General features: G+C 64.0%; 3 pseudogenes; all 3 read left to right on the forward strand.

Annotated features, from left to right (window-relative positions):
- Nucleotides 1–2939: 2939 nt before the first annotated feature.
- LOC142876130 (uncharacterized) lies at nt 2940–3058 on the forward strand (annotated as a pseudogene).
- Nucleotides 3059–6531: 3473 nt separating this feature from the next.
- Nucleotides 6532–6650, forward strand: LOC142876131 (uncharacterized; annotated as a pseudogene).
- A 3453-nt stretch (nt 6651–10103) lies between these two features.
- Nucleotides 10104–10222, forward strand: LOC142876132 (uncharacterized; annotated as a pseudogene).
- The last annotated feature ends 2615 nt before the right edge of the window (nt 10223–12837 follow it).

Below are 12837 nucleotides of genomic sequence, written 5' to 3' on the forward strand. Positions count from 1 at the left end.
AAGTATTCAGGTGACATGTGTTGCCCGTGCACCCCTCCCCCCTGTGTTCTCATTCATATACCTCTCATGTTGTTCCAGCGTATTGTGGGGGTACCAGTGTTAAGGTCGGGTACAGTTGCCCTCTCCAAGCCTCCCCCCTGGGGTCAGAGCTTCAAGTGCGCCCATCCCCCAGTCGGTGCGCACCCACCCCATTCCTAATGGATGTGGATGCCCATCGCCTCCCCCCACCCGCCCGACACCCACCCGATGAAGGTGATTCCTCTCCGTCCACTTAGGTGTCCATCCGTTCGTACCAATTTGCTGGTGAGCGCGCTCACGTGGTGCTCGTGTGTCCATTCTTGGGATACCTGGCTTACTGGAACGGGTTCCAGCTCTGGCCAGGAGAACACGAGAGGCGCCCTCTCACCGCTGCTCCTCACAGCCGAATGGCACTCCGTGGTGTCCACGCGCCACATTTTATTAATGCACTCCTGGATGGATGGGCACTCGGGTCGCTTCCACGTCTTTGCGATTGTGAATTGTGCCCTAACTGTCACCCTACCCCTTACCCAGCCCGTCTCCTCTGCCCCTGCCTGACGCACTCCTCCCCGGCCAGGCCCGTCACTGTCCTGGGCCCCCGCCTGACCGGCTCCTCCCCGCCCGGCCTGTCACCGTCCTCTGCCCCTGCCTGACATGCTCCTTCCCGCCCGGCCTCTCACCGTCCTCGGCCCCTGCCTGACCGGCTCCTCCGTCGCCTGGGCCTTCCAAGGGCTTGGTGTGGAGGCTGCTTCCAGGAAGCCCTCCAGAAACCCGGCAGCAGGGTGGCCGCAGCAGTCTCCAGCAGCCTTCCCTAAGTCGAGTGCGGGGGACGTGCCCCCGCTGTGCCGCGGGGGGCCCAGCCTGGTGTCTTCCCTGATGCCCTGCGGCTGCCGGCTGGGGCTGCCGCTCCCCGCGAGGGGAGAGCCGCGGAGGTGGGGACCGCCTCCTGATGGGGACGTACGTACACGCAGCTCTCCACGTCGGATCCCGGGGCTCTCTGTCCTGCCCGAAGGCCCAGCGGGCCTGCGGGTCCTTAGAGTGGCAAAAACATCCGAAAGCTGAGACTGAGGGTCCGGTGGGTGTCTGCACTTTTGTGCTGGGCACCCCAGGGAGGCCCGGGGGCTGGCTGGACAACGTGGTCTGCTGGGCGGGGGGGGGTTTGGAGGAGCAACTGATGCCCTTCGCACCTTGGGTAGCAAGAGTCTGAGGTGTCTCTGAGCCCTGTGCCATGTCCGGGGGGGGGGCGCGGGGGGGGGGAGGAGGAGGAGGAGGAGGAGGTGGGAAGGGCCGGGGCCTGCAGTCCTGTTCCCGGGGTGGCACGGCAAGTGGCTTCTTCCACAGGCTGCTTGGCCTGGGCTCCCTGCACCTGGGCCTTTGGGGGACTGGCCCTGTGCTTGCCAACACTTCCTGCAGGGACCCAGAGCTGGGAGGTGGCATCTCTCAGCCCTGGGTCGGGCAGAGCCCCAGCGGGCCATGCCCACAACCTCTCTCAGCACCGGTCCCCCAGAAGGCTCCTTTGGGACCAGGATTCTCTTGCGGTGACTCTTTAAGGTCTGGCCCCTGGATGGAGGGGCACCAGGAGTAGAGGAGCAGGAAGGGGAAGGGGGTGGCCATGCGAGGGGACACTTTGAGGCCAAGTCCCAGCTTCAGCCTGATCCTCCTGGGAACCCCGCTCTGAGACAAGGAGCCGGGCTTCGCATTCCCACAGCAGCCAGTCGTGGGCTGAGGACACCTGGGGCCTTGGGAACTCCCTGGCTTCTCCTTGGTTTAACATCTAGAGCTGCTTGTGAATCGGGCCGCCACACACACCCGAGTGCAGGTGTCTTCCGCACAGACTGCGGGCCTCGCTCTTCTGAACGCCGCTAGCTCGCCACCCACCCACGGGTGAACCTGGTCAGGGTGCTTTCTCTCGGGGGCAGACTCTTTTCCGGGCGGGCTACCGGTGTCTCTGTTTGCTCGTTTCTTTCTTCCATTTCGGGAAAGGCTTCCTTGCTGGGTGTGGAAATCTCCTATGCCTTCCCTCGCCTATTCTGTCAGCTTTCAAATTCTCTTTCAGTTGCCACCCTCACAGATGGATTAGGAAACTCTTTCCGGTGCACTCATTAGTGAAATGACCTCAATGAAGCTGGAATCCAATATCTAATGGCCGATTTTTAGCGAGTCCACACGCCAGGGTGGTCGGGGTCCAATGCAGCCCCGGCCAGGCCCAGGCCCCTTGGACCGGGCCACAGGAGGACACAGAGGAGGGTCCCGGCCCCCACGAAGCGGTGCCGGCGGTTCTCCACGGGCTTGGGCGTTTTCCAGAGGTAGGAGATGGAGGGGACTGATTTCTTCAGCGCCCCACAAACCACGCCACCCCACCCCACCCATGGGACACATCCCCAGAGAGAGACGCCCCATACACTGGCTCCCCTCCCCCTTGCGCTGTGCCCCAGCCCTGGCCCGGGGGAATAGGCGGCAGCCCACCCACAGGGCGAGGGGGGGCACAGCTGAAAGGGGTTGTGGGGGAGGGCGGCCCCTGGCTGGGGTCAAAGGGCGCGCGCGTGCGCAGTCAGCGTCAGCGGCGGCGACGCGCTGGGGGTGGGCAGCGGGTAGGTGAAGGAGGCCGGGCGAGGAGACGAGGGGGGCTGGGAGGGCTCCACCTTGGCGAGTCCAGCCGTGGAGGCGCATCTTGTGTGAGTGTGAGTGAGTGTGAGTGTGTGTGTGTGTGTATAGAGAGACAGCCCCCCGCCCCGCCCCGCCCATCACCCCCGTCCCTGGGAGCCCACGGGACCCGGCCGGCGAACTCAACAGGCCCGGCCCGGCGCGGGGCCTGGGGCGGGAGGCGGCGGCGGCGGCGGCGGCGGCGGCGGCGGCGGCGGCGGCGGGAAAGCGCAGAGAGGCTCGGCTTCTTGAGCGGGGCAGGGGCGCCCTCCGCCGCCGTCTAGGGCCACACCACCCTGAACGCCCCCGATCTCGTCTGGTCTCGGAAGCTAAGCAGGGTCGGGCCCGGTCAGTACTTGGATGGGAGACTGCCTGGGAATACCGGGGGCCACAGGCTGCTTCTTTTTTTTTTTTTTTTTTTTTTGCCTCTTGTTCTGTCCCCTTTCTGGGAGCGCGGCGGCGGCCCGGGGTGGGGGTGACCCCAACCCTCAGCGCCCGCCGCGGTGCCTGGCGCCTCAGCCCGCACCGTGGGGCCTCCTCTTGTCCCAAGCCGCGACACCGCCGCCACGCGGCAGCATGCGTGGCATCTGGACTGTCAGGTCTCAGACCAAAGGTCTGCTCTGTGGGAACAGACACGCTGGAGAAAACCTTGAGAGTCTGAGAGGGGAGGGAGTTCCAGAAGAAGGCCAGGATGTCATTTTGAGGGAGTATGTGACCAGAACTCGTCCCGTTGCTTTTGGGGGTTCTATGGGCTCCACGCAGGAATCTTTGGTGGTGGCACCTGATGTTGGGGGATCCGGAGTCACACCCAGACCTGCTCCACAGGCCTCCTTTTACTTTTCTCTTCGGATTCATGATTTTTAAAAAGTGTCTCTTACCTCTATGATTGCATTTTCTTTTCTCTCTCTTTTCAAGCAGATGATGGGAGTACAAGTATTCAGGTGACATGTGTTGCCCGTGCACCCCTCCCCCCTGTGTTCTCATTCATATACCTCTCATGTTGTTCCAGCGTATTGTGGGGATACCAGTGTTAAGGTCGGGTACAGTTGCCCTCTCCAAGCCTCCCCCCTGGGGTCAGAGCTTCAAGTGCGCCCATCCCCCAGTCGGTGCGCACCCACCCCATTCCTAATGGATGTGGATGCCCATCGCCTCCCCCCACCCGCCCGACACCCACCCGATGAAGGTGATTCCTCTCCGTCCACTTAGGTGTCCATCCGTTCGTACCAATTTGCTGGTGAGCGCGCTCACGTGGTGCTCGTGTGTCCATTCTTGGGATACCTGGCTTACTGGAACGGGTTCCAGCTCTGGCCAGGAGAACACGAGAGGCGCCCTCTCACCGCTGCTCCTCACAGCCGAATGGCACTCCGTGGTGTCCACGCGCCACATTTTATTAATGCACTCCTGGATGGATGGGCACTCGGGTCGCTTCCACGTCTTTGCGATTGTGAATTGTGCCCTAACTGTCACTCTACCCCTTACCCAGCCCGTCTCCTCTGCCCCTGCCTGACGCACTCCTCCCCGGCCAGGCCCGTCACTGTCCTGGGCCCCCGCCTGACCGGCTCCTCCCCGCCCGGCCTGTCACCGTCCTCTGCCCCTGCCTGACATGCTCCTTCCCGCCCGGCCTCTCACCGTCCTCGGCCCCTGCCTGACCGGCTCCTCCGTCGCCTGGGCCTTCCAAGGGCTTGGTGTGGAGGCTGCTTCCAGGAAGCCCTCCAGAAACCCGGCAGCAGGGTGGCCGCAGCAGTCTCCAGCAGCCTTCCCTAAGTCGAGTGCGGGGGACGTGCCCCCGCTGTGCCGCGGGGGGCCCAGCCTGGTGTCTTCCCTGATGCCCTGCGGCTGCCGGCTGGGGCTGCCGCTCCCCGCGAGGGGAGAGCCGCGGAGGTGGGGACCGCCTCCTGATGGGGACGTACGTACACGCAGCTCTCCACGTCGGATCCCGGGGCTCTCTGTCCTGCCCGAAGGCCCAGCGGGCCTGCGGGTCCTTAGAGTGGCAAAAACATCCGAAAGCTGAGACTGAGGGTCCGGTGGGTGTCTGCACTTTTGTGCTGGGCACCCCAGGGAGGCCCGGGGGCTGGCTGGACAACGTGGTCTGCTGGGCGGGGGGGGGGGTTGGAGGAGCAACTGATGCCCTTCGCACCTTGGGTAGCAAGAGTCTGAGGTGTCTCTGAGCCCTGTGCCATGTCCGGGGGGGGGGCGCGGGGGGGGGAGGAGGAGGAGGAGGAGGAGGTGGGAAGGGCCGGGGCCTGCAGTCCTGTTCCCGGGGTGGCACGGCAAGTGGCTTCTTCCACAGGCTGCTTGGCCTGGGCTCCCTGCACCTGGGCCTTTGGGGGACTGGCCCTGTGCTTGCCAACACTTCCTGCAGGGACCCAGAGCTGGGAGGTGGCATCTCTCAGCCCTGGGTCGGGCAGAGCCCCAGCGGGCCATGCCCACAACCTCTCTCAGCACCGGTCCCCCAGAAGGCTCCTTTGGGACCAGGATTCTCTTGCGGTGACTCTTTAAGGTCTGGCCCCTGGATGGAGGGGCACCAGGAGTAGAGGAGCAGGAAGGGGAAGGGGGTGGCCATGCGAGGGGACACTTTGAGGCCAAGTCCCAGCTTCAGCCTGATCCTCCTGGGAACCCCGCTCTGAGACAAGGAGCCGGGCTTCGCATTCCCACAGCAGCCAGTCGTGGGCTGAGGACACCTGGGGCCTTGGGAACTCCCTGGCTTCTCCTTGGTTTAACATCTAGAGCTGCTTGTGAATCGGGCCGCCACACACACCCGAGTGCAGGTGTCTTCCGCACAGACTGCGGGCCTCGCTCTTCTGAACGCCGCTAGCTCGCCACCCACCCACGGGTGAACCTGGTCAGGGTGCTTTCTCTCGGGGGCAGACTCTTTTCCGGGCGGGCTACCGGTGTCTCTGTTTGCTCGTTTCTTTCTTCCATTTCGGGAAAGGCTTCCTTGCTGGGTGTGGAAATCTCCTATGCCTTCCCTCGCCTATTCTGTCAGCTTTCAAATTCTCTTTCAGTTGCCACCCTCACAGATGGATTAGGAAACTCTTTCCGGTGCACTCATTAGTGAAATGACCTCAATGAAGCTGGAATCCAATATCTAATGGCCGATTTTTAGCGAGTCCACACGCCAGGGTGGTCGGGGTCCAATGCAGCCCCGGCCAGGCCCAGGCCCCTTGGACCGGGCCACAGGAGGACACAGAGGAGGGTCCCGGCCCCCACGAAGCGGTGCCGGCGGTTCTCCACGGGCTTGGGCGTTTTCCAGAGGTAGGAGATGGAGGGGACTGATTTCTTCAGCGCCCCACAAACCACGCCACCCCACCCCACCCATGGGACACATCCCCAGAGAGAGACGCCCCATACACTGGCTCCCCTCCCCCTTGCGCTGTGCCCCAGCCCTGGCCCGGGGGAATAGGCGGCAGCCCACCCACAGGGCGAGGGGGGGCACAGCTGAAAGGGGTTGTGGGGGAGGGCGGCCCCTGGCTGGGGTCAAAGGGCGCGCGCGTGCGCAGTCAGCGTCAGCGGCGGCGACGCGCTGGGGGTGGGCAGCGGGTAGGTGAAGGAGGCCGGGCGAGGAGACGAGGGGGGCTGGGAGGGCTCCACCTTGGCGAGTCCAGCCGTGGAGGCGCATCTTGTGTGAGTGTGAGTGAGTGTGAGTGTGTGTGTGTGTGTATAGAGAGACAGCCCCCCGCCCCGCCCCGCCCATCACCCCCGTCCCTGGGAGCCCACGGGACCCGGCCGGCGAACTCAACAGGCCCGGCCCGGCGCGGGGCCTGGGGCGGGAGGCGGCGGCGGCGGCGGCGGCGGCGGCGGCGGCGGCGGCGGCGGGAAAGCGCAGAGAGGCTCGGCTTCTTGAGCGGGGCAGGGGCGCCCTCCGCCGCCGTCTAGGGCCACACCACCCTGAACGCCCCCGATCTCGTCTGGTCTCGGAAGCTAAGCAGGGTCGGGCCCGGTCAGTACTTGGATGGGAGACTGCCTGGGAATACCGGGGGCCACAGGCTGCTTCTTTTTTTTTTTTTTTTTTTTGCCTCTTGTTCTGTCCCCTTTCTGGGAGCGCGGCGGCGGCCCGGGGTGGGGGTGACCCCAACCCTCAGCGCCCGCCGCGCTGCCTGGCGCCTCAGCCCGCACCGTGGGGCCTCCTCTTGTCCCAAGCCGCGACACCGCCGCCACGCGGCAGCATGCGTGGCATCTGCACTGTCAGGTCTCAGACCAAAGGTCTGCTCTGTGGGAACAGACACGCTGGAGAAAACCTTGAGAGTCTGAGAGGGGAGGGAGTTCCAGAAGAAGGCCAGGATGTCATTTTGAGGGAGTATGTGACCAGAACTCGTCCCGTTGCTTTTGGGGGTTCTATGGGCTCCACGCAGGAATCTTTGGTGGTGGCACCTGATGTTGGGGGATCCGGAGTCACACCCAGACCTGCTCCACAGGCCTCCTTTTACTTTTCTCTTCGGATTCATGATTTTTAAAAAGTGTCTCTTACCTCTATGATTGCATTTTCTTTTCTCTCTCTTTTCAAGCAGATGATGGGAGTACAAGTATTCAGGTGACATGTGTTGCCCGTGCACCCCTCCCCCCTGTGTTCTCATTCATATACCTCTCATGTTGTTCCAGCGTATTGTGGGGGTACCAGTGTTAAGGTCGGGTACAGTTGCCCTCTCCAAGCCTCCCCCCTGGGGTCAGAGCTTCAAGTGCGCCCATCCCCCAGTCGGTGCGCACCCACCCCATTCCTAATGGATGTGGATGCCCATCGCCTCCCCCCACCCGCCCGACACCCACCCGATGAAGGTGATTCCTCTCCGTCCACTTAGGTGTCCATCCGTTCGTACCAATTTGCTGGTGAGCGCGCTCACGTGGTGCTCGTGTGTCCATTCTTGGGATACCTGGCTTACTGGAACGGGTTCCAGCTCTGGCCAGGAGAACACGAGAGGCGCCCTCTCACCGCTGCTCCTCACAGCCGAATGGCACTCCGTGGTGTCCACGCGCCACATTTTATTAATGCACTCCTGGATGGATGGGCACTCGGGTCGCTTCCACGTCTTTGCGATTGTGAATTGTGCCCTAACTGTCACTCTACCCCTTACCCAGCCCGTCTCCTCTGCCCCTGCCTGACGCACTCCTCCCCGGCCAGGCCCGTCACTGTCCTGGGCCCCCGCCTGACCGGCTCCTCCCCGCCCGGCCTGTCACCGTCCTCTGCCCCTGCCTGACATGCTCCTTCCCGCCCGGCCTCTCACCGTCCTCGGCCCCTGCCTGACCGGCTCCTCCGTCGCCTGGGCCTTCCAAGGGCTTGGTGTGGAGGCTGCTTCCAGGAAGCCCTCCAGAAACCCGGCAGCAGGGTGGCCGCAGCAGTCTCCAGCAGCCTTCCCTAAGTCGAGTGCGGGGGACGTGCCCCCGCTGTGCCGCGGGGGGCCCAGCCTGGTGTCTTCCCTGATGCCCTTCGGCTGCCGGCTGGGGCTGCCGCTCCCCGCGAGGGGAGAGCCGCGGAGGTGGGGACCGCCTCCTGATGGGGACGTACGTACACGCAGCTCTCCACGTCGGATCCCGGGGCTCTCTGTCCTGCCCGAAGGCCCAGCGGGCCTGCGGGTCCTTAGAGTGGCAAAAACATCCGAAAGCTGAGACTGAGGGTCCGGTGGGTGTCTGCACTTTTGTGCTGGGCACCCCAGGGAGGCCCGGGGGCTGGCTGGACAACGTGGTCTGCTGGGCGGGGGGGGGGTTGGAGGAGCAACTGATGCCCTTCGCACCTTGGGTAGCAAGAGTCTGAGGTGTCTCTGAGCCCTGTGCCATGTCCGGGGGGGGGGCGCGGGGGGGGGGAGGAGGAGGAGGAGGAGGAGGTGGGAAGGGCCGGGGCCTGCAGTCCTGTTCCCGGGGTGGCACGGCAAGTGGCTTCTTCCACAGGCTGCTTGGCCTGGGCTCCCTGCACCTGGGCCTTTGGGGGACTGGCCCTGTGCTTGCCAACACTTCCTGCAGGGACCCAGAGCTGGGAGGTGGCATCTCTCAGCCCTGGGTCGGGCAGAGCCCCAGCGGGCCATGCCCACAACCTCTCTCAGCACCGGTCCCCCAGAAGGCTCCTTTGGGACCAGGATTCTCTTGCGGTGACTCTTTAAGGTCTGGCCCCTGGATGGAGGGGCACCAGGAGTAGAGGAGCAGGAAGGGGAAGGGGGTGGCCATGCGAGGGGACACTTTGAGGCCAAGTCCCAGCTTCAGCCTGATCCTCCTGGGAACCCCGCTCTGAGACAAGGAGCCGGGCTTCGCATTCCCACAGCAGCCAGTCGTGGGCTGAGGACACCTGGGGCCTTGGGAACTCCCTGGCTTCTCCTTGGTTTAACATCTAGAGCTGCTTGTGAATCGGGCCGCCACACACACCCGAGTGCAGGTGTCTTCCGCACAGACTGCGGGCCTCGCTCTTCTGAACGCCGCTAGCTCGCCACCCACCCACGGGTGAACCTGGTCAGGGTGCTTTCTCTCGGGGGCAGACTCTTTTCCGGGCGGGCTACCGGTGTCTCTGTTTGCTCGTTTCTTTCTTCCATTTCGGGAAAGGCTTCCTTGCTGGGTGTGGAAATCTCCTATGCCTTCCCTCGCCTATTCTGTCAGCTTTCAAATTCTCTTTCAGTTGCCACCCTCACAGATGGATTAGGAAACTCTTTCCGGTGCACTCATTAGTGAAATGACCTCAATGAAGCTGGAATCCAATATCTAATGGCCGATTTTTAGCGAGTCCACACGCCAGGGTGGTCGGGGTCCAATGCAGCCCCGGCCAGGCCCAGGCCCCTTGGACCGGGCCACAGGAGGACACAGAGGAGGGTCCCGGCCCCCACGAAGCGGTGCCGGCGGTTCTCCACGGGCTTGGGCGTTTTCCAGAGGTAGGAGATGGAGGGGACTGATTTCTTCAGCGCCCCACAAACCACGCCACCCCACCCCACCCATGGGACACATCCCCAGAGAGAGACGCCCCATACACTGGCTCCCCTCCCCCTTGCGCTGTGCCCCAGCCCTGGCCCGGGGGAATAGGCGGCAGCCCACCCACAGGGCGAGGGGGGGCACAGCTGAAAGGGGTTGTGGGGGAGGGCGGCCCCTGGCTGGGGTCAAAGGGCGCGCGCGTGCGCAGTCAGCGTCAGCGGCGGCGACGCGCTGGGGGTGGGCAGCGGGTAGGTGAAGGAGGCCGGGCGAGGAGACGAGGGGGGCTGGGAGGGCTCCACCTTGGCGAGTCCAGCCGTGGAGGCGCATCTTGTGTGAGTGTGAGTGAGTGTGAGTGTGTGTGTGTGTGTATAGAGAGACAGCCCCCCGCCCCGCCCCGCCCATCACCCCCGTCCCTGGGAGCCCACGGGACCCGGCCGGCGAACTCAACAGGCCCGGCCCGGCGCGGGGCCTGGGGCGGGAGGCGGCGGCGGCGGCGGCGGCGGCGGGAAAGCGCAGAGAGGCTCGGCTTCTTGAGCGGGGCAGGGGCGCCCTCCGCCGCCGTCTAGGGCCACACCACCCTGAACGCCCCCGATCTCGTCTGGTCTCGGAAGCTAAGCAGGGTCGGGCCCGGTCAGTACTTGGATGGGAGACTGCCTGGGAATACCGGGGGCCACAGGCTGCTTCTTTTTTTTTTTTTTTTTTTTTGCCTCTTGTTCTGTCCCCTTTCTGGGAGCGCGGCGGCGGCCCGGGGTGGGGGTGACCCCAACCCTCAGCGCCCGCCGCGCTGCCTGGCGCCTCAGCCCGCACCGTGGGGCCTCCTCTTGTCCCAAGCCGCGACACCGCCGCCACGCGGCAGCATGCGTGGCATCTGCACTGTCAGGTCTCAGACCAAAGGTCTGCTCTGTGGGAACAGACACGCTGGAGAAAACCTTGAGAGTCTGAGAGGGGAGGGAGTTCCAGAAGAAGGCCAGGATGTCATTTTGAGGGAGTATGTGACCAGAACTCGTCCCGTTGCTTTTGGGGGTTCTATGGGCTCCACGCAGGAATCTTTGGTGGTGGCACCTGATGTTGGGGGATCCGGAGTCACACCCAGACCTGCTCCACAGGCCTCCTTTTACTTTTCTCTTCGGATTCATGATTTTTAAAAAGTGTCTCTTACCTCTATGATTGCATTTTCTTTTCTCTCTCTTTTCAAGCAGATGATGGGAGTACAAGTATTCAGGTGACATGTGTTGCCCGTGCACCCCTCCCCCCTGTGTTCTCATTCATATACCTCTCATGTTGTTCCAGCGTATTGTGGGGGTACCAGTGTTAAGGTCGGGTACAGTTGCCCTCTCCAAGCCTCCCCCCTGGGGTCAGAGCTTCAAGTGCGCCCATCCCCCAGTCGGTGCGCACCCACCCCATTCCTAATGGATGTGGATGCCCATCGCCTCCCCCCACCCGCCCGACACCCACCCGATGAAGGTGATTCCTCTCCGTCCACTTAGGTGTCCATCCGTTCGTACCAATTTGCTGGTGAGCGCGCTCACGTGGTGCTCGTGTGTCCATTCTTGGGATACCTGGCTTACTGGAACGGGTTCCAGCTCTGGCCAGGAGAACACGAGAGGCGCCCTCTCACCGCTGCTCCTCACAGCCGAATGGCACTCCGTGGTGTCCACGCGCCACATTTTATTAATGCACTCCTGGATGGATGGGCACTCGGGTCGCTTCCACGTCTTTGCGATTGTGAATTGTGCCCTAACTGTCACTCTACCCCTTACCCAGCCCGTCTCCTCTGCCCCTGCCTGACGCACTCCTCCCCGGCCAGGCCCGTCACTGTCCTGGGCCCCCGCCTGACCGGCTCCTCCCCGCCCGGCCTGTCACCGTCCTCTGCCCCTGCCTGACATGCTCCTTCCCGCCCGGCCTCTCACCGTCCTCGGCCCCTGCCTGACCGGCTCCTCCGTCGCCTGGGCCTTCCAAGGGCTTGGTGTGGAGGCTGCTTCCAGGAAGCCCTCCAGAAACCCGGCAGCAGGGTGGCCGCAGCAGTCTCCAGCAGCCTTCCCTAAGTCGAGTGCGGGGGACGTGCCCCCGCTGTGCCGCGGGGGGCCCAGCCTGGTGTCTTCCCTGATGCCCTGCGGCTGCCGGCTGGGGCTGCCGCTCCCCGCGAGGGGAGAGCCGCGGAGGTGGGGACCGCCTCCTGATGGGGACGTACGTACACGCAGCTCTCCACGTCGGATCCCGGGGCTCTCTGTCCTGCCCGAAGGCCCAGCGGGCCTGCGGGTCCTTAGAGTGGCAAAAACATCCGAAAGCTGAGACTGAGGGTCCGGTGGGTGTCTGCACTTTTGTGCTGGGCACCCCAGGGAGGCCCGGGGGCTGGCTGGACAACGTGGTCTGCTGGGCGGGGGGGGGTTGGAGGAGCAACTGATGCCCTTCGCACCTTGGGTAGCAAGAGTCTGAGGTGTCTCTGAGCCCTGTGCCATGTCCGGGGGGGGGGCGCGGGGGGGGGGAGGAGGAGGAGGAGGAGGAGGTGGGAAGGGCCGGGGCCTGCAGTCCTGTTCCCGGGGTGGCACGGCAAGTGGCTTCTTCCACAGGCTGCTTGGCCTGGGCTCCCTGCACCTGGGCCTTTGGGGGACTGGCCCTGTGCTTGCCAACACTTCCTGCAGGGACCCAGAGCTGGGAGGTGGCATCTCTCAGCCCTGGGTCGGGCAGAGCCCCAGCGGGCCATGCCCACAACCTCTCTCAGCACCGGTCCCCCAGAAGGCTCCTTTGGGACCAGGATTCTCTTGCGGTGACTCTTTAAGGTCTGGCCCCTGGATGGAGGGGCACCAGGAGTAGAGGAGCAGGAAGGGGAAGGGGGTGGCCATGCGAGGGGACACTTTGAGGCCAAGTCCCAGCTTCAGCCTGATCCTCCTGGGAACCCCGCTCTGAGACAAGGAGCCGGGCTTCGCATTCCCACAGCAGCCAGTCGTGGGCTGAGGACACCTGGGGCCTTGGGAACTCCCTGGCTTCTCCTTGGTTTAACATCTAGAGCTGCTTGTGAATCGGGCCGCCACACACACCCGAGTGCAGGTGTCTTCCGCACAGACTGCGGGCCTCGCTCTTCTGAACGCCGCTAGCTCGCCACCCACCCACGGGTGAACCTGGTCAGGGTGCTTTCTCTCGGGGGCAGACTCTTTTCCGGGCGGGCTACCGGTGTCTCTGTTTGCTCGTTTCTTTCTTCCATTTCGGGAAAGGCTTCCTTGCTGGGTGTGGAAATCTCCTATGCCTTCCCTCGCCTATTCTGTCAGCTTTCAAATTCTCTTTCAGTTGCCACCC

This window comes from Microcebus murinus, chromosome 14 (genome assembly GCF_040939455.1).
Source record: "Microcebus murinus isolate Inina chromosome 14, M.murinus_Inina_mat1.0, whole genome shotgun sequence".
Lineage (NCBI taxonomy): Eukaryota > Metazoa > Chordata > Mammalia > Primates > Cheirogaleidae > Microcebus > Microcebus murinus.